Source organism: Chiloscyllium punctatum, chromosome 5 (genome assembly GCF_047496795.1).
Source record: "Chiloscyllium punctatum isolate Juve2018m chromosome 5, sChiPun1.3, whole genome shotgun sequence".
Lineage (NCBI taxonomy): Eukaryota > Metazoa > Chordata > Chondrichthyes > Orectolobiformes > Hemiscylliidae > Chiloscyllium > Chiloscyllium punctatum.
In genome coordinates, this window is record NC_092743.1 from 27,803,200 (window position 1) to 27,824,242 (window position 21,043).

At 41.8% G+C, this 21,043-nt stretch overlaps 1 protein-coding gene and 1 long non-coding RNA gene across 3 annotated transcripts in view; one reads left to right on the plus strand and one right to left on the minus strand.

Moving 5' to 3' along the window:
• Window positions 1–449: 449 nt before the first annotated feature.
• LOC140476956 (uncharacterized) lies at window positions 450–8,117 on the minus strand. 2 transcript variants are annotated; one of them, XR_011960633.1, is made up of 3 exons: window positions 7,986–8,117; window positions 1,689–1,722; window positions 450–1,556 (listed from the first exon to the last, which is right to left on the minus strand). It is a non-coding gene; the product is annotated as an uncharacterized lncRNA (long non-coding RNA). The 2 variants fall into 2 exon arrangements; XR_011960632.1 differs by having other exon boundaries at window positions 7,956–8,117.
• A 25-nt stretch (window positions 8,118–8,142) lies between these two features.
• fam135b (family with sequence similarity 135 member B) overlaps window positions 8,143–21,043 on the plus strand; it is a 367,782-nt gene continuing 354,881 nt past the window's right edge. Inside the window, exon 1 of the mRNA XM_072569977.1 lies at window positions 8,143–8,374. The gene's annotated coding sequence lies outside the window, so the exon portion shown is untranslated. The remainder of the gene's footprint in view (window positions 8,375–21,043) is intronic.

The window sequence follows — 21,043 nt, forward strand, 5'->3', positions numbered from 1 at the left end:
TTAGCCAAAAGCTAAGGGAATGATCCCTGAGAAATCTCATACTTCGGAGCATTGCATACTGAGGAGAAACTAAAATTAATTCTGCAGAATCATGGTATTTGTTTAGGAAAGTGAGTGGACCTTCAAAGTTTTAAGTTAAGAGAAATAATGGTGCAGGAGAGGTGAGGCAAAGGAGTAAAATGTAGAACTGAGTTTATTATGTTAAAAATCACACTACACCAGATTATAGTCCGACAGGTTTATCTGGAAGCACTAGCTTTCGGAGCGCTGCTCCTTAGACAACCACCTGATGAAGGAGCGGTGCTCCAAAAGCTAGTGCTTTCAAATAAACCAGTTGGACTATAACTTGATATTGTGTGATTTTTAACTTTGTACACCCCAATCCAACACCGGTATCTCTAAATCAGCAGTGAATTTATCACATTTTCTTTACAAATTGTCATGTGAAGTTGGCAGCGCTTGTTGTAATTGTTTATATATACAATGAAGTTTTTGATAAATGTGTGAAATCTTGTGGAGTCATTTATTTTGGTTATTTGGGTATTTAAAATCTTTAATGGTACCTACTGGAATTGTAATAGAATGCATTTAGTCTATCACTTGCTCCTTTCTCAATGATGAGCAGCAAGTCAGTGTCAGTTGTGTCATTATTTTGTGTCCACACCTTACCATTCTGTGGGCCACCCCCACACCAGCCCAAAGGAGTAGGCAATTTGGCCCTTCAAGCCTCACCAACTATTCAATATGATCAAGGCTGATCATCCAACTAGTTTTGTGTTCCTGCCTTCCCCCCCATATCTTTTAGACTTCAGAACTAAAGCTGATGTTTTTCTTTTAAACATTCAATGTTTTGACCTCAACTGCTTCCTCTGGAAGGTAATTCGTCAGGCTTACGATACTCTGAATGAGATTGATAAATTTCTCTTCACCTCAGTTCCAAATGACTTTCCCCACATCCTCAGACTGTGACTCTTGGTTCTGGGCTCCCCAGTCATCAGGAACATCCTGCCTGCATCTATCGTTTTAGAATTTTAGGGGTTTCTATGCAATCCGCCCTTGTACTTCTGAATTCCAGTGAATGTTCTCCTAACCGATCCAGTCTGTCTTCATACGTCAGTCTTACCACCCAGGAATCAGTCTGGTAAATATTAGTTGCACTCCTTCTGTAGCCAACACATTGTTCCACGGATAAGGAGTCAGAAACTGCACGCAATACATTAGAAGTAGTTTCGCCAAGATCTTACACAGTTACAAGAAGATTACAATTACAAGAAAACACCCCAGCACCTGTAGCTCCCCTCCTATTCCCACCGTCCCAACATCCCTTGCTGTTGGTCAGCCTCTCACTGCTCCCCCTACTGTCTCAGGAACTGGGCACAAACTCGATACTGGGCCCACCAGGCCGAAGCAGCCAGTGCCTCATTCTGGCTTGCAATGTTGTCATTGCCACCTCCTGGGAACGCCATGTTAGCAAAGAAACCCGCTGCTGCTGACCACTCCCGCAGGAAAGAACTGCTCCTGCCACTGCTGACATGCTGTGAAGGGAACTTGTCCAACTGAAAAAGGAAGAAAAAGAAAAAAACAAAAGTAAAAGGAAGAGAAAAAACAAAGGCTGATGGAAATGATGGGCCCTGAGCTCAGGACCCATGCTAAACGCTGCTTCTCCTCTGCCGCCATCTTGGAATTACCTTGGTTAGTCAACCCTTTGTGTTTTCTTCAGTTCTGTAATAATAAAGAGAAATAATTAGTAATTGTGATCAGGAAGTTATTTCCTCTCATATTGCAACTCTGAATATGTCTTCAGTTGGCCAATCTTCCCTTGTAGTTTTCTCACATTGACCAGCCAACAATTACCCAGTTGTAACTTCAGATAATAATGCAGTTAACTCTTGTTCTGCCCTTGAGGAGGATAGTATTCATATTCTTTCAATTCTGGATGTGCACATGCTTGACTTATTTTCTCTCCAGTAAGATAGCAAATGACAATATTCACAATACCTTGACATAATCACATGTACAGGCAGTTCTGCTATAACAAGTCTTTCGTTAATATGATTGTGTGAACAGGGAATGCTTTTTCTAGAACATGAAATTTTAAAGTGTGTGTTGGCTACCACGTGATTACGTCACCAATGCTTTAAGTGTATTTTTATTGTACAAATTTTGTGTAGCACAGGCTCGCTCAAGATTGCAACTATCACGTAATAGCAGCACTACATGTAGAGCCAGTCCGTATCCAATTAGAAAGACTAGTTAACACCAGTATTTAGAAAACTGTTTCTCGGGACCCTCTTGTGATGCAGTGGGTTGTCCCCACCCCTTGGACTGGGAAGCCCATGTATAAGTCAGGTCTGTAACAACATCTCTGAACTGTTTGATTAGAAAAATAAGTTAAAGAAAATAAATAAAACTTCCTGTTATTTTGCCATTCTAACATGCATTTATCTGTTTGGGCTACTGAGTATCAATTATTTTACACTCAGGTGGTTAAAGTGCCCCCATTGAATAGTCACCATCTAGATTGCTAAGGCTAGCAGCCCATTGTTATATTTAGAAATTTGCACCTTACAGTGGCCCTATAGTTTTGCAAATTGTTCTATTTTTGGCAGTTAATTTAACATGTCTGGAAGGATATGCACCTGATGGTTTAACTGCATTCTGCAGATGCTGGCTGATCTGTATGCTTCCAAATTTTGCTATTCTTTTTGTTTAAGACTTCCAATTTTTATTAGTAAAAGAGAGGTTTCCTTTTTTTGTAGTAAAATAAAGTACTGACCTTTGGACATTGCATGATTTCAGTACAGACCACAAACTGCACTTCAAAGCCAATATAGGGTGGAATCAAATACAGCGATGTAGACTGTATTGCAGAATCAGATGTAAAGTCTGACAAGTCCCAGCATAACATCAAAATCATCTTGTTCTACCTTTTATGCTTTTCACAAGTGACATGGTGAGATTCTCATTAGGTTGTTGTGAGACATGTCATTTGATGGGGATTAATGCTTGCTAAACACCTTGTTAATGCCACAATTCTCTTCTTTAACATTCAATTTACCAAACTCACCAAACTCTCAATGTTAGGAAAACTGGACAATGAAATCAGAGTATGTACCTGGCTAATCCAGCTCATCACTGGGTCTGAATAATCTTCATGTTGCCTGTGACAAAACTCCAGTCCACATCATGATGAATGGGCACAGACATTGGCATCCTGAATCTGCTGACTCATCGTGAGCATTGTGGCAACTTTCTGATATACCAGCAGTGTACTCTGGATGATTAGACTTACGTTGTGTTTTAAGGCTATGGTTGTGGGTCCAGTTGAGGTTATTCTCAGTCAGGAGATTCATGTCTCTGAGTGGATCATGGTCACTCTGCTGCTTCCCTGGTGCTTAGTCTGAGGGCTAAGGTAATGCTCCAAAAATCTCAATGCACCTCTGATTAAGACAAAAAAAAGTGTCTGCCCGCATTTTTGTAGACACTGTGGTGGGGAAATAAGGTAAAAACAAGGGCTGCAGATGCTGGAAACCAGATTCTAGATTAGAGTGGTGCTGGAAACGAACAGCAGTTTAGGCAGCATCCGAGGAGCAGAAAAATCGACGTTTGGGGCAAAAGACGTCGATTTTCCTGCTCCTCAGATGCTGCTTGAACTGCTGTGCTTTTCCAGCACCACCCTAATCTAGAATCTGGTGGGGAAATAAGTCAGCTAAATTGCTCAAACAACAGTAAGATAAACAGAGTGTCGGAGGCTGAGGGGTGACCTGAAAGAGCTTTATAAAATCATGAGGACCATAGATAGGGAGAATAGTCAAGTTTTTTCCCCAGGATAGGGGAGTCCAAAACTCGACAGCATCGGTTTAAGGTGAGAGAAGAAAGATTTAAAAATGACCTAAGGGACAACTTTTTCACACAGAGGGTGGTGAGTGTATAGAATCAGCTGCCAGTGGAGGTGGAGGAAGCTGGCAAATGGGACTACATTAATTTAGGATCTGTGGTTGGCATGAACCAGTAGACCGAAGGGCCTGTTTCCATGCTGTACATCTCTATGACTCTATAATTCATAGATTCAACGACTTGGCAGTAGCAATGTTTTTCTCATTTCAATCCTAAACAATTGGCTTCTAATACAATTGGCTTCTACACCATGTTTTAGAATCTCTGTCTCGTGGAACTCTAAACATTTATCCTCAGAAACCCATTCAGAATCTTAGATGTCTGAATAAAGTTACTTCTAATTCTTCTAAATTTCAGTAAATACAGACCCAGTTTAGTGTCTTATTACAGGACATCAACCATGAGTGGCTTAGCAGCGCCACCACTCATTGAGCTGGTCGCAACCTAAAGGATATAACTGCTGGACTGGGATTGCAGCAGGCAATGAGGGAACCAATAAGATACAAAATTATACATGACCTTATCCTCATCAAGTTGCCTGCTGAAAATTCATCTGTCCCTAACAACATCGGTAGGACAGAACACCGCACATTTCTTGTGGAGACAAAGCCCTGTCTTCACATTGAAATACTCTACATCGTTGGAAGGATGTGGAAGCATTGAAAAGTGTGTAGAGGAGATTTACCAGGATGTTGCCTGGTGTGGAGGGAAGGTCTTTTGAGGAAAGGCTGAGGGACTTGAGGCTGTTTTCATTGGAAAGAAGGTTAAGAGGTGACTTGAAAGAGGCATAAAACCTAATTAGAGAATTGGATAGGGTGGACAAGGAGAGCCTTTTTCCTCGGATGGTGATGGCTAGTACGAGGAGACTTAGCTTTAAATTGAAGGGTGATAGACATAGGACAGATGTCAGAGGTAGGTTTTTTTTACTCAAAGAGTCATAAGGGTGTGGAATGCCCTGCCTGCAACAGTAGTGGGCTCGCCAACATTAAGGGCATTAAATGGTCATTGGATAAACATATAAATGATAATGGAATAGTGTAGGTTGGATGAGTTATAGATTAGTTTCACAGGTCAGTGCATCATCAAGAGCCAAAGAGCTTGCACTGCGCTGTAATGTCCTATGTTCTATGTGTGGTGTGGCAATATCACTGTGCTAAATGGGATACACTGCAAGCTTACTTAGTGACTCAAGGTTGAGCATCTATGAGCTACTATGGGCTATCAATTGCAGAACTATACTCCATAGCAACCTGCTAATCTACCATTATCAACAAGCCAGAGGATCAATCTGGTTCAATAGAGAGTGCAGGAGGGTATGCCAGGATCAGGACCAGGTATACATAAACATGAGGCGTCAACCTGGTGAGGCAACAAAACAGTCTAGAGTTGAACAAGGCTAAGCGATTCCACAACCAATAGATCAGATCTAAGCTTTGCAATCCTGCCACATCCAGTCGTGATTAGGGGTGGACCAGGTGGCTCAACAAATACCTTCATGCTGAAAACGAGGGGTGCTCAGCACATCAGCGCAAAGGTAAGGCTGTTGCATTCACAACAATCTCTGGCTAGAAGGTCTGAGCAGATGATCCACCTCAGCCTTCTCCCCAGTTCCCCACCATGACAGGTTCAACCAATTTGATTCTCTCCATATGATATCAAGAAATGGGTGGAGGGCCTGGACACTGCAAAGCCTATAGGCTCTGGCAACATTCCAGCAAGAGTAGTGCATATGTGGTCCCTCATTCCTGTACCAGCTGAGGTCACCATGAAGGTCCTGCCTTTGCAACTTGTCCCTTGCCTGAGGCATGGTGACCCTCAGGTTAAACTCACAACCAGTTATGTCTCTCTCCCATGAGAGTGTGGTTCCCTGAGACTATGATAAGTACCCAACAATGTATAAAATTGCTTGAGTATGTCATGTACACAAAAACTGAACAAATACAACCTGGCCAATTACTGCCCTTTCCGTCTAATTGTGATAGTGTCATAGACTAATACACATGGAACCGAACCTTTGGTCCCACTTGTTCATGCCAACCAAGTTTCCCAAACTAATCTCGTCCCATTTTCCTGCATTTGGCCGATATCCCTTTAAATGGTTCCTATCATGTACCTGTCTAAATGCCTTTTAAATGTTCTAACTGCAGAAGATATGGATGATGTCTTCAAAGCAGCACTTACATAGCAATAACCTTCTCCATAGTGCTCAGCTCAAGTTCCACCAGGAACCACTCAGCTCCTGATATCATTACAGCTCACATCATGACTACCAAAGCCTGTCCACCACCTATAAGGCACATGTCAGTAGTGTAATGGAATACTCCACATGGATGCTGCTCCAATAACACTCAAGAAGCTTGATACACGCAGGAGAAAGTACTTAGCTTTGATTGGTACCACATCCACAAATATCCATTCCCTTCATCACCTTTGTTCAGCAGCAGCAATGCTTACCATCTACACAACTGCAGAAATTCTTCAAGACTCGTTACAGAGCACTTTACAAACCTACAAAGAATTACAAGGACAGCAGATACATGGGAACACCATCACCATCAAGATCCCCTCCAACCTACTCACTATCCTGACTCGGAAATATATTGCCATTCTTTCAGTGTCACTGTGTCAACATCATGATACTCCCTCCCTAACAGTTGGGTTGCCTCCACAAAAGGAACTGCAGCGGTTCAAGAAGACAACTCATCACTGCCTTCTCAAAGCCAACTAGTGATGGGCAAACAATGTTGGCTTAGCCAGTGACACTCACGGTGAATCACAGAATTAAAAAAAAACTCCTCCCAGAATTGAATGTAATGACCATCCAGTACACAGTAATCCAGCTATGGTCTTTCAATTTTAACAAGCCTTTTAAATTTTTTTTTTCACTTGAATCCTGTTAAAGTCAAAATATAGTTTGCTCTCTGAATAGCTTGCTGCATCAGCATATTGCCTTTCTCAATTACTTGTGCTGTACAAGAACACCCACACTTCTTTACTCTTTTAAATTATAGTGAAAGTCATCAGAGGGCCACTCTCTCATTAGAGAGATTGGACTGGTGGTGAGAGGAGAGGTTACCAAGGCAGGATCATCATAGTGACCTCAGCTGGTGCAGGAATTGAACCCACACTGCTGGCATACTGTTACCTCATAAACCAGTTGCCTAGTCAACTGAGTTAACTGGCACATACTGATCAGTCTCAGACTGTTACATGATATTCTGCACTATACTCCATCCAGGCGTATGATGGAGTTTTCCCCATTTCTCTATAGAGCATAGAACATTACAGCGCAGTACAGGCCCTTCGGCCCTCGATGTTGCGCCGACCTGTCATACCAATCTGAAGCCCATCTAACCTACACTATTCCATGTACGTCCATATGCTTGTCCAATTACGACTTAAATGTATTTAAAGTTGGCGAATCTACTACCATTGCAGGCAAAGCATTCCATACCCTTACTACTCTCTGAGTAAAGAAATTACCTCTGACATCTGTCCTATATGAATGCAGTTTCAAGAACACTCGAGAAACTCCACATTGTCCAGATCAAAGCAGCTGCTTGATTGGCACCACATCCACCAACTCCCACTGCCTCTCCCACCAACGCTTAGAAGCAGCAGTATGTATCATCTGTAAGACACACTGCAGATATTCACCAAAATTCCAAGAAGGACAAGGAAAGGACATGGGAACACCACCATTTGCAAATCCCCCTCCAAGCCATACACCATGATGTAGAAATATATCACGGTTCCTTCAATGGTACTGGGTCATAATTCTGGATCACCATGGCATTGTGGTGCACCTACAGCACATGGACTGCAGAGGATCAAGAAGGGAGCTCACTATCATCCGCTCAAGGGGCAACTGTGGCCTGGGTGTTAAATGCCAGATCGAGAGAGGCTCGCATTCCTTGAATGAATAAAACACACACACACACACACACACACTCTTTCTCTTTGTGTGAACGGGCCAAAAAATGCAGGCTAGCCACAACTGGTCGGTGCGCTTGCTAACTGCTGCTTTCTGTGTGTAATTCGGAGGAACGCGAACACACCGTGAGAGATGCTCGGGGAAGCAGACCCACCAGGGAATCGGGCGGGCAGAAATCAGGATGAGCTGAGAGAACTCCGGGTGTTGGTGCAGTTGGCCGCACTCTCCTTCACTTTCTCATCATTTTGGATGCCGTGTTTTAGTTGTTGCTGTGACTGACGTGACGTCAGCAGCCCAGAAGAGATTTCCTTCACAACAGAGATCTCCAGTACCCAGCGAGACAGGGCACTAGCAATAGAGAGAGAGAGAGAGAGTCAGATCCAGAGGAGGGCAACATGTGAAACATTCTCTGTTCTGGAAAGGGAAAGATAACCATGGCAACAGGAACATTGACCAACTAAGAGTGAAATAACAGAAAAGGAGAGCCAATCTTTCTTTTGGAAGGGACGACAAAAAGAAAATCGTACAGATCCCTGGAAACAGGTAGGAGGGAGTGATTGTGATGACCTATAGGTACAGTAATGGTTTCGTCCACGTGTTCACAGAGAAAATTGTATCAATGTCATTACATAAGTTGGCACAATGCGGAGAAGATGAGGATCAACTTTGCAAAATGCATATGTCATGTCATTTGAAGGATGATTTGGAAGATATTGTAATGGTTTAGCGGGAGCAGCACGCATTGTAGTGGACTGGTGAATTCAGTGTAATCTGGGGCTGGCTGTGTTTGCAGTCGGTGGCGTTGTTTTACTGCGGGTTGCAACACGACACAGGGAGCAACTGGAGGCGACAGTGTAGGCGACTTAGTGTGTCAGACAACGAAACGCATAAACAGCAAGGCTGTACGATACTACACAGCCAATTGACTTTTAAGCATTAAACCCGCTTGCTCTTCTAGAGATACAAGGGAATCCGAAAGCTCAGTTCTGGTATAAACAAGTAGTTTGAGTAAAGTCATATTTTATTCCCGTCAAACCCAATATCAGTCTTTTATTTAAAGTTATGCATTGAACGTATCTTGGCATTGTGAGTTATTAATGTGTTTTTTTTAACCTGGGGGTTGACTGTAAGTTAAAATGTAGAGGGACCTAGTGAGCTTTCGACAGAGGGGAAAAAGAAGATTGAGGTTAGATATCATCACCACCTCGTTGTGTGATTGCTTTAGATTTTTTTTCTGCTGTATTACCTGGTGCTGTTATTCCGTCTTGGCTTGTCTATTGATATTGAAGCCTGAATTATATAAAAAAAGTTCTATTTACATTGACATGTATCACATCATCAGGATAAATATTATATATGCTTATGATATCATTCAGACCACGTACCGTGCATCAAATCATGCCTCACATATTGCGTAGCCCCTTTCGATCTTACCTGCCTCACTCGTAGTACACTGTGATTGTTAACGAAATACGTTGACCATTAACTTGTCAGTCAGTATGTGACTGTGTTTATACATGTACATAAATGCAATATCTATTAATTTATATATCAATGTGTACACAGAATGTTCGGACATCTAATGTGTGTAATGTGCATTTACGTGCATTTATGCCACTATGTCTGTATGCAAATATGTATGTATGTATTCTTCTGTGGGTACCTGAGTTTGTGAATAAGTACGTGTGCATGGATGCATGCATGGGCACATACATGTTATTGACATTGTTCTGTGTGTATACTTGCATGTGTGCCTGTGTGTATGTGAATAAGAATAGGTGTTTATATATCCATAGATGCATGAACATTAAAATATGATTCTGGTTACATACATCTATATTATATATGCATATAGATATGTGCATATGTGAAATGTATATATGTACATATGTTTTTGTGTACAAATGTGTATATGCATATGAGTGCATGCATACATTATACACATATGTGTGCACATATTTGCAGACATGTTGATGTCTGTGCATTTATGTATACACATAGATAAGAATTTCTCTGAGACTATTCAGGCTAAGAAGCCAGACTGCAGCATTGGGATTAGCCTTATTTCTGCAAGCATTATTATCTGCAACAAGAATAGCACATAATAGTAACATGAAGCAACTTAATTAGAGTGCTGTTTGCTTTCATTATTTCATTGGGGCATATTTGTATTTAACCAAGACATAAACCCATCTTTTATGTTGCTATTATCGCTTCATGTTTGGATGTAGCAAGCAATGTGCGAATAAATATCTCTTGGTTTTTTTCAAATGGGTACAGAAAAGAAGTGGTTTCACCTCTCCTCCGAACCCTACCCTCACTCGATGACATTAAGGCAAGGCAGCCATTCTGAATCCACACTGAGCTCATCAAATGTAGCATCATAATTCAGTAACTCTATTCCATTTTGGGTGATGGTGTAGTAAAACTTGATAATGTTATTAACATTGATTCATTGGAAGAAAAATTTACTTATACCAATACATTTCCAAAGTTGTGCGATATTGTTATATCTTTCAAAACAAATTACTCCAGCACGGTTACCATGACCTGACAACAGGAGCGAAGCAACCTTTATGCAAGAGCTTTGCTTGAGATTTTCTCAAGGGCTACATATGTGGTTTTCAGTGCCTCCTTTTTCATTTCTCAGACACTCCCTTTTAACAGGTGAGGCAGTCATGCAAGTAACATTATCTGCAGTATTCATGTTGTGTTTTAGAGATTTCAGTATATACCATAGCCTTGAATCATTAAATAAACATGTTTTGTTAACTTATTGTAAATGAGTGACTCAGTTTCCAAAACTCAGTCCTTTTCAAAATAAAAAAACCCAGAAATTGTAGGAAAAACTCAATGGGTCTGGCAGCATTTGTGGAGAGAAAACAGAGTTAATGTTTCAGGTCCAGTGATTCTTCTTCAGAATCGATTTTAGGCAAGAAAGGGTTGGTATGTATGCCGAAGTTTGGGTGTGGGGAGAGGGAAGGAGTAAACAACAGGTGAAGATGGAGCTAGAGAGACAGAATAACAGTTGGTCAGACAAAAGAATGGGTGCTGTTCAATTTGAAATCATTCATTGCTAATTGGGACTGTCCGTGGCTGACAATGGGATGTTTGTGGTAGCAGATCAACTAGGAGAAAGTGAGGACTGCAGATGCTGGAGACCAGGGTTGAAAAATGTGGTGCTGGAAAAACACAGCAGGCCAGGCAGCATCTGAGGAGCAGGAGAATCGACGTTTCGGGCATAAGCCCTGAAGAGGGGCTTATGCTTGAAACGTCGATTCTCCTGCTCCTCAGATGCTGCCTGGCCTGCTGTGTTTTTCCAGCATCACATTTTTCATCTCTGTGGCAGCAGTCTGTATAATGACAATGTCTGATGTGTGGTGGTTTGGGTAAGGACATGGGAGAAGGTACTTAGGCCCTAAAATGATTGAACTCGACAGTGAGTCCAGAAGGTTGCAGGGTCTCTGAAGAGAAAATGATATGCTATTCTTCCAGATCGTACTGATCCTAACTGGAGCACAGCACCAATCCTGAGACAGAGATATTGGCCAAGGAACATGGTGCTATGTTGAAATGGCGGTTTCAGGGTCATTCTTCCAGACAGAATGTAGGTACTCTGTAAAACATTCTGCTAGTCTATATTTTGTCTTCCCAATTTTGAAGCTTTTCGAGGCTAAGTCAGTCTCCCAGCTGAGTGTATTGAGAATCTCGTCTGACAAGCCTGTGATCAATGATGGATTATCTAAATTCTAATTTTGGACTGATGTCTTAGTCTAGTAGTCTTACTCAGACAATCTAATAATTCAAGTTTTTTGGGATTTGAGTTTCCAGCTTGTAGTTTTTCTACTTCTTTGGGGGTGGCATGATGGCACAGTGGTTAGCACTGCTACCTCACAGCGCCAGAGACCTGGGTTCAATTCCTGCCTCAGGCAACTGTCTGTGTGGAGTTTGCATATTCTCCCTGTGTCTGCGTGGGTTTCCTCTGGGTGCTCTGGTTTCCTCCCACTTTCCAAAGAAATATGCATGTTAGGTGAATTGGCCATGCTAAATTGCCTGTAGTGTTAGGTGAAGGGGTAAATGGAGAGAAATGAGTCTGGGTGGGTTGCTGTTTAGAGGGTCGGTGTGGATTTGTTGGGCTGAAGGACCTGTTTCTACACTGTAAGTAATCTAAATCTTAATTCAAATTACTGCATAACTGATGCAGATCAATCTTCATATTGTCAGGAATAAACTGTGCCCCAAAGTGTTTTACTCATAGTAATTTTTTTTGGAATGGTAGGTCCTTAGTTGTCATACAAACTTTTCCTTACAGTTCCAAGTGCACATAATATGAACTTGTCCCACTCCAGGCACTGTGCTTGGCTGCTCTTCTTTCAGTTTGCGAATGATGGCAACACCCTGTCAGGGTGCAACAAAAAATACATTGTTATGTGAGTCTTTGAAAACAAATCTTGAATCTGTTCAGTTCAAATACTATACGTTGTGTGACATGCATTAGAAGCATTAAGGTAGGAATGAGTTCTGCAGGAAGTCTCTATTTATAATTTCATATTTTTCATGTCTAGTATCAACTATATAATCAAAGAAAGAAGGCTGTGATTTTAAAGAACACCTTTCATGAACAACAAATGTTTGCAAAGCATTTTTCAGACAGAAAACATTTTAAATGTTGTTTATGTTAAGGCAATGTGAGAAATGTGACAGCCAATTTGTGTGCATCAAACTCCCACAAATGGTACGAAACCAAATGACCACATGAATGAATTTTGAGATATTCATTTAAGGATCAATGTTTTGGAAGAATATCAAAGAGATTTTGCTTCCTCTTTGAAAACAGTCAAGGGGTCTTATAGACAGGGCAAGCATGCAGACATCTCAATAACATTTCCAACGGTGTAGTATTGTTCTATATTGCACTGTTGCATCAACCTAGTTTTTTTGCTTATCTCTCTGGAGACCTCAGGACCTTCTAATAGTACTGCCTAGATCACAACCGATGTGGTGGGGAATAGAGTCCAAATCAGAGGCCCCTTTTTGATGTTCTGTCCAAAGTATGATACTGTGCAATTATATGCAACGTTCTGCAAACTGCAATTGAGAGCAAGCTCTAAATAATGGGCGTAGAAAATGTGCCCGAAAGTGAGAAACCTAGAAAGTAAGGGGCAAACAAAGCCAGAACCGTGTGATACACTGAGCTTCAGAAAGTGAGAGTACACAAGAAAGCTAAAGGGTTATAGGTTGAGGGAGATAACCCAATCATTGGTATACCTGTGAGGAGAAGGGAGGACAGGTTTGAACTGGATGAACATGGACTGTCCAGCAGCCGACTGTGGGTGGAGATTGTAATTCAGGAATGTGCAACTCAACGTATTCCTGTTATCATACTAATTGCAAGTGAGAACTTTAGCTGACTTGCCTCCTCTCTATGCTTTGAGTTTAGTTGTATTGTCCAGTTAACTGTGATGGCTGCAATCAGGTAACTCTGTCCTTACTGGTGACAGTGCTGGGGCTTTGGACTTTTGCTGTGCAGCATTCTGAACAGTTGCACAGCTTTTAGGGAGCCTAGCTTTTTTTTCCACAAAGACAAATGGATTATTCAAAAGGAGTGCCAACTTCAAGCTTGGTGCAATGAAGCCAGCAGAAACACTAAATCTTGATGATGTATTTTTTTCATATATTGTTCCAGGTCTTTCAGGTATTTCAGTACTGAACTAAATGGCAACAAGGGAAAAATTATTCATTTATTTGTAACTTTCTACGCCTGACAACCCAAAGACAGTAAACTTCATTAGTTTCTCAAATTGAATGAGACCATTTCTCTTTTGATTGTGTTTTTATTTTATTACCTCTTCTGGAGGCAGAATGTTTGTTGGACGAAGGTAAAATTCCATTGCAGACTAGACTTTATGGTAGTATTAGAGAGGGTGCAGAAACGATTATGAGGATGAATCTTGGGATGAGGGACTTCTATGGTGCAGGTTGGAGAAGCTGAGTTTGTTCTCTTGGATAAGAGATGATATAGAGGTGTGAAAATGCTTACGGATGTGGACAGAACAGATGGAGGGAAAGCTGTTCCCATTGTAGCAGGTCGAGAACTGGAGGACTCTGATTTAAGGTAACGGCCAGTGAGATCAATGATGACATGAGGAAAAGACTCAAAAGGGAATTTGATGATTATTTGAAGAGGGAAAAAAAAGACTTCTAATGCTCAACGTGGCCCCTGGAACTCTGAAAGAAGTCCTTAGAAAATGTCAAGAAGAGCTTTTGAATGGTGGAGGGAAGGGGTATTGGGAGTGGGAAAATCGTGTTGATGCCCAGACAGGACAGGATTGAGTAGAGTTATGACCTTGTGACTTAGCAACAAGTAGATGTTCTGTTCACAAGAAGTTATGTCAAACTCTTTCACTGTGCGAGAATCTTGCTATTTGTGGAGCTGTACCGTAGTACTAAACTCAACTCAGCAGTGGGAATGGTAGAAATGGAAAGGATTTGAGGTTGGATGGGCAATGTACAGGAGACAGAAGGGTCGAGTACTGTATCACACATTAACTGCATGGATAAAATAGTTAAATAAAACCAAAATCCAATCAGAAACATTTTATTTTGACTCGCCAGAATATGGAAGAGTGGTAGGAGGAAACCAAACAACTGTCTACACATAGTTTGCCAGAAAGAGTGCTCTTCAGTGCATAACGATAAACAAAGATGGTTATCTAAGACCTTTTTCTGCCTTTAACCTTCCAATATAGCTTTAAAGATTAAATTTGAGAAATGTTTTGGGCTAATTAGGGAAAATAGAGTTGGAGTGTCATACAAAGATAGATAAGTGCTTCTGAGGTTACAATATTAGTTTGATGAAAAACGTAGAGAAAATAGCATCCTTGCGTGTTCTTCTATTGGAGATTTTCGGATCACGTCGGTGTGGCATTAGAGATATTCGATTCAGTGCACCTTTGTGTCAGGGCAGTGACTCTGATTGATGTGAATTATGAGGTGGGCAGGAACCTCTCAGCTGTTTTGCTCCAGCAGTGTTACACCACTGATACTATGCTATTGTAAGCGACACCACACTGCTGAATTAATATGTCAGCGACAGCACTGTCAGGACTGTGCAACAAGCTTGTAACACATTAGAGTATTGAGAAGACTGCCGATTCAAACTCAAATTGTGTGAATCTGGAGGAACACATTCATTGGAATATGAAGTAACACCAAAGTATTTATTTTTTGCTCCAGGTGCTAATTTTAGTGAAGCAAAAGCTGAAATGTGGGTGGGGAGCACTATTTTATGCTTGATAGCTATTAGCTTTCTCCATGTTTAATGCCCATTTTCTCTGTTTTGCTGGTTGGGTGTCACAACAGGCAGTTCCTGCACCTGCCAGCTTTGTTTATGTTCATTCAATCATTTGAGCATTTAATCGTAATTGACACCTCAATACCGGATCAAGGGGTGTTGCATTGTCACAGTTGCTGTCTTTTAAATGTGATGGTGCGACTACCAGTTGGGGTGAGAGATACCGTGGCACAACTGCACAGTGAGCAGAAGAGTTCTCTTCATGCCTTGACAACATTTGTTTTTTGGAAGTATGTCTGGTGTTCCCTAAACTAGTGGGGGGTTAGCCCTTTTACTTAGCAAATGCAGATCCCTGAAACCAAATGATGGCCTCCTTATTTGCTGATTTTAAGAGGGTTATGCAATCAGTCAGCTTTGTACGGGGGACACTTGTTGGACAATGTGCAGCATTGCTTATAGCTTTGCAAAAGGGTTTGAACAAAGGCCCAATGTTGAATGCTGCACAGGGACCCTATCCTCTCCTAAAATTATTTAGGAGGGAGTCCTCTTGCTGTGGTAGCTCAAGGTAGATAATCAGTCAGCAGCATGAGAAGGAAAGGTGTTGTAGAATAATCACTCCTGGACTCTATAAAAGAAGGAATCTGAATGGTTAAATATCCTCTTCCTTTGGACATTTTGATATTTTTCCTTCTGTCAGTACCATTAAAATAGATCAATTTTAATCCTTCTTTGCTGTGTGCATACTGGTGACTGTTTGTTATGTAACAACAATGAATCACTTTGAGACAATTAATTGTACACAGAGCACTTTGGGGCATCCTGATAATCATGATATGGTGCTGGAAAAATATAAGTTCTTTTTAGGTATCTCCAGAGTAGTCCTGGTTAATGCAGATTTGGTAACTGTTGGATTCTGGAACCTTTCCTAAGGAGATGAACTGAACTGGACATTATCAGTGACAGAACTAGGCAATCTGAAACTCCCTGAAACTGCCTCTAGCTAGAGAAACCACTACAATTAGTTCAGATTGAAATCATTGACTTGAATTTAAGTTACTTTGCAAGTGCTAACAAGAATGGACAAGTTCAGGAGATGAGTTCCACTATCTATTATAAAGTGTGGGTTTAAATTTTAATCGTAGCTAATAGCAGGGTCACAGAATAGACATTGTAAACTATTGTTTTAGTGTTAGCTTCTCCTGTTTTCTGTTCTTTCCTGACATACAATACTGTTTTATTAGCTTGATTAAATTCTGACAGTAGGTACAATGAACTCCAGTCTCTTCTTTCTCAATATTTATTTTTCAAGTAAAACTGGGAGATACAACAAATTAGAAAACTTTTCTCCAACAGTGGAATCCTGGTTGTTCAAATTCTGTAGGACTGTAGTATGGTTACTGATAGTTTATCTCCTTGTAGTACCTTGGATTGCTGACCCTTTTGTATTGTCTGAGTGTTGTAGATTCAGTCAAGAATACTATGAGCATTGATGCTAACAAGCTGTGACAATTTCACCCTCTAAATCTCATGCATTTATGGATGTCCTTGCTGCTTTGTGGCTTCACTAGGGTCCATTTTCTAGCGATCTCTGCTTGGTGGTGACAGTGCTGCCTGCTGTAGCACTTCTACCCTCCCCCATTGTTCTGAAAGAACCAATCTCTGCTTCGGGGATACCAGAAATAGCACCACTGTTGGAAAAAAAAGTTGGGAGTGTTTGAGAGAGAAAGAGAGTTGGAGCTTACAATAGAGTCACTGTATACATGTGGATGAGGAATTGGGGCTTAGAGGTGGCGGTTGGTGTTCTGGCAGATTGAATGCAGATCAAAAGGCCAGAGGCAGAGGATTTTCATCAGAAAGACAAAGGATGTTTTTGAGCAAAGAGCTGTGTGACCATTGGATGTTTCATGATACATGTAGGCATGCTCTTGAAAGCTGGTGGACAATTTAAAAAGTGGAGCAATTACTCCAAATGCAACAGCAGCTGTTAAAATGTACACCGGTCTCGATGCATGCACATATGGGGCCGGTGATGTCAGCTGCCCATGCCAAGTTTCGTGCGTGTGTTGATGATGTGTGCATTGACATCAGCACCAGCACATGCACAGACGGCAACACCTTTATTTCATTCACATTAATTTTAATTACTTTTAAGAAAAGAATGACTGATCCCCTGTGCTGTCTTGGTGGCTTCCTATGCTCCCTGCTGGCTCCTTGTGTCTGTTGAGTCTGGAGCTCAAGCATATATTGCCGTACTTTTTAGTGCCTTGTGTCATTTATATCTTCCCTTTTTGTACTTGTTTTTTCTCCTTGCTAAATATTTCACTCAGGTACCTAACCAATTGCAGAGCCTCACTCTCGGTCGTTCTGCTATAACGAACGTTTCATTAATGTGAATTCTTTATAACACAAGTGACAAATTGTGGACACTTTCTAAAGCGCAAACTTTTAAAATGTGTATGGACTATAACACGATTACACTGCCAACACTTGAAGCACTGTTTCTAAAGCGTGATTTTTTTGTAATGCAGGGCTGCACAAGAATGCAACCATCATATTGTAGAACCATCTGTAAATGCTCTTTCCTCTGTTGCTTTTTGACTACATTTTGGGATTAATAATCTTCCTGATGTATTCAGGAATGAATGTCTGGGACATTACCCAAAATAACTGTAAAGTTTCCCGATGCATTTGAAAAACTTTCAATTATCATTGTTATAAAAAAGCCTCCTCTGCTTCAGCATGACATGGCTTCCTCTTACACAATTTGCACCACCTAAAGGTGGTGTTTGAGTCATTCACAGCCTTAAGCAACTGACAGGAGAAATAGGCTCTACAACAATCCACAGCTTCCACAATGGGGAATACATGAAGTGCCAAATGGATGATTCATCTGAGCCTCCTCCTGAGGTCTCCAGCAGCACAAATGCCAGTCTTCAACCAACTTTATTCACTCATGGGATATGAAGAAATAATTTAAAGGTGCTGGGAATCACAAAGGTTGTGGTCCTGACAATATTCTGAAAGACATACTGAAGTACTTGTGTTCCACAACTATGAATGAATGATTTTATTATCGGCCACTCACCCCACTTTGTGTGATAAACTTGCCTCGCACATCTCTTTTCAACTACCCCCAGCCCCCGCACCCTGAACTTGTGTCCCCCAGCAATTGACACATCCAATCTGGGAAAAGAGCCTCATCCTTTCCACTCTCTCCATGCCATTCACAATCTTATAGACTTCTGTCAAGTCGCCCCTCAACCTTCTGCATTGCAGAGAAAGCAAACCCAGACTAAAATCTTTCTTCATAGTGTGTGGCACTGGAAAACCACAGCCAGGTAGGTAGCATTCAAGGAACAAGTGAATTGATATTTCGAGCATAAGCTCTTCTTCAGGAATTTAAGCTCAAAATGTCGATTCTCCTGCTGCTCGGATGCTGCCTGACCGGCTGTGCTTTTTCAGCGCCACAGTCTTTGACTCTGATCTCCAGCATCTGCAGTCCTCACTTTCTCCTAATCTTTCTTCATAGCTAAACTCCCCCATACCAGGCAACATTCTGGTAAACCTTTTCAGTACCCTATCCAAATCCTTTACATCCTTCTGGTGGTGTGGTCATCAGCATTGTACATAATATTCCAAGTGTGGCCTAACTAAAGTTTGATAAGCTGCAGCATAACTTGTCTATCCTTATACTCAAAGCCTCTTACAATGACAGCAGGCATGGCATAGGCCTTGTTTACCACCTTTTCTACCTGTGCTGCCACCCTCAGTGATCTGTGGACATGCACACCCAGCTTCCTCTGCTTATCAATATTCCTAAGTAGAGAGAGAGAGGAGAAGCTGCTGCTGGCATGGAGTGGATTGGCTTAGGAGTCTGAACACTACGTACTCTGCCAGTGCCACCATCTTGAAGACTAGCTGCCCTTAGACAAACTATTCCAGTATAGCTACAACAAGATGTTTATATGGCAACGAGCAATGTTGCTCAGGTATGACCTGTTCACAAAGCAGGACAAATCGAATCCAGATAAGTGCGAACTTGTCAGTCCACTTTCTACCATTAGCAAAGTGATGGAAGGGGTCATCGATGTGTTATCAAATGATACATACTCAACAACAATCTGCTCGCTGATGGTAAGCTTGGTCCCCCAGGGTCAGCACTTGGTCTAACATAGGCAAAGGCACTGAGGTGCAGAGGTGACTGCCCTTAACATCATGACTGCATTTAACTGAATGTGGCATAAGGAGCTCAAGGGAAAATGAAAACAAATGGGTAGTGGTGAAGAGATTGGAGTCATGGCCAGCAATAAGAATATTGGTTGTGTCTATTGGAGGTCTAGCAATCACTATTCTGGCATATTTCTGCATGAGTTCCTCAGCATAGTGTCCTAGGCTCAGCTGTCTCCTACTACCAGACGGTAAGAGGTGGGGATGATTGCGATTGATTGCACAGACTGTTCAGATTTAGACACAGACTGAAGCAGTCGGTATTCATAAGCAGCAAAACTTGGGCAATTTCTGGGCTTGGACTGAAAAATGGCAAGTGACATTTGTGGTACACCAATGTCTGGCAGTGACCATCTCTAATGAGAGAGATCCTAACCATGAGCCCTTGACATTCAGTGGTATTACTGTCGCTGACTCTCTTTCTGTCGACATCCTGGGGATTACCATTGATCAGAAATTATGCTGGACTACCCATATAATCTTGCATTTAATAACTCGCCTCTTGACTCCCTACAGATGGATACTCTCCAGTTGCCTGGATGAGACTTGAGAGGCCAATTGGACTTCCATTGCACTGTTTGATTCTAGGATTCTGTCCTTAAAGGATGATTTAATGTCTTTCTTGTCTTCAGGTTTGTTGGTGCAGTTGTTAAAGAGGTTGTCACTGGCACCCCAGGCTGACTCTGCCTGCAGTACTAGCCTGCTATTTCCATCAGAGTCAAAGCAATTTCCACCGCAGCACAAAACAGCCTATGCCTTGTGCAAATTTGCTGATCCTCTAGGCCTTTGTGCCACGAGAATGCATTTCATCAGTAATTAAGACGGAAGAGTGAAATGCTTACATATGAATTTGTAAACATGATATTATGGCACCAGCTTGGTAATTATATCCAAAATAATTAATCTCTTTAAAAGAATGTGTTATGATAGCAATGTTGCAAGAGACTATTGTCCTGACTGAGATGCAAGGCAGTCTAGGAGGAATCCTGACTTCTGCTGAGTTTACAAAGTTCAGCCAGGACAAATCAAGCACTTTCTGTGTGGATTTGCCCATTAGAGATGGGTTGGGAGGTGGGCAAGGATTGGGGTTAGGGTAGAGGTGCTTCGAATCAGGAGGCAAAGTGCAGAGTGGAGTGTCCATCATCTTCTTGGATCCTTTTCCACAATAGAGTCAGGGTGGGGGATGACCTTCCTGCTGGCACTTCAATCAGTCCTGATAAGCAGTTCATTGACAGCTGCTGCAGTTCATACAGCATTGCACACATTCTGTTTGATGAGAGTGGAGTAGGAGTTGTCAGGGTGTAGTGCTCTACATTGGGAGGTCAGTCAGTAATCGCTGCTGTCGGTGGACTTGGTGAAGTCCTTGGGATCAAACACCACCCTCTGATTCCATCCCCTCACTGTGGCTGCTGTGATCCATTCAGAGTGAGCCTACCCCATTCTGAGAGAGGATTGATCACGGTCCCAGCAGTGGCTGCCACTACGCGGTGGTACAGCTGAAGAGCTGTCATCCCTCCAATTTCCTGGTGGAATCTCTGCCTTTACAGAAGAGGAAAACCCAGTAACATCTTTACAGTGAGAGCTCTGGGAATGGCCCCTGTCTTTCTCGCTGTTTGACTAAGGCTACCATTGTGGCTATCAGTTTTTTAAATAATTCATCCACATGATGTGTGTGTCATTGGCTAAGCCAG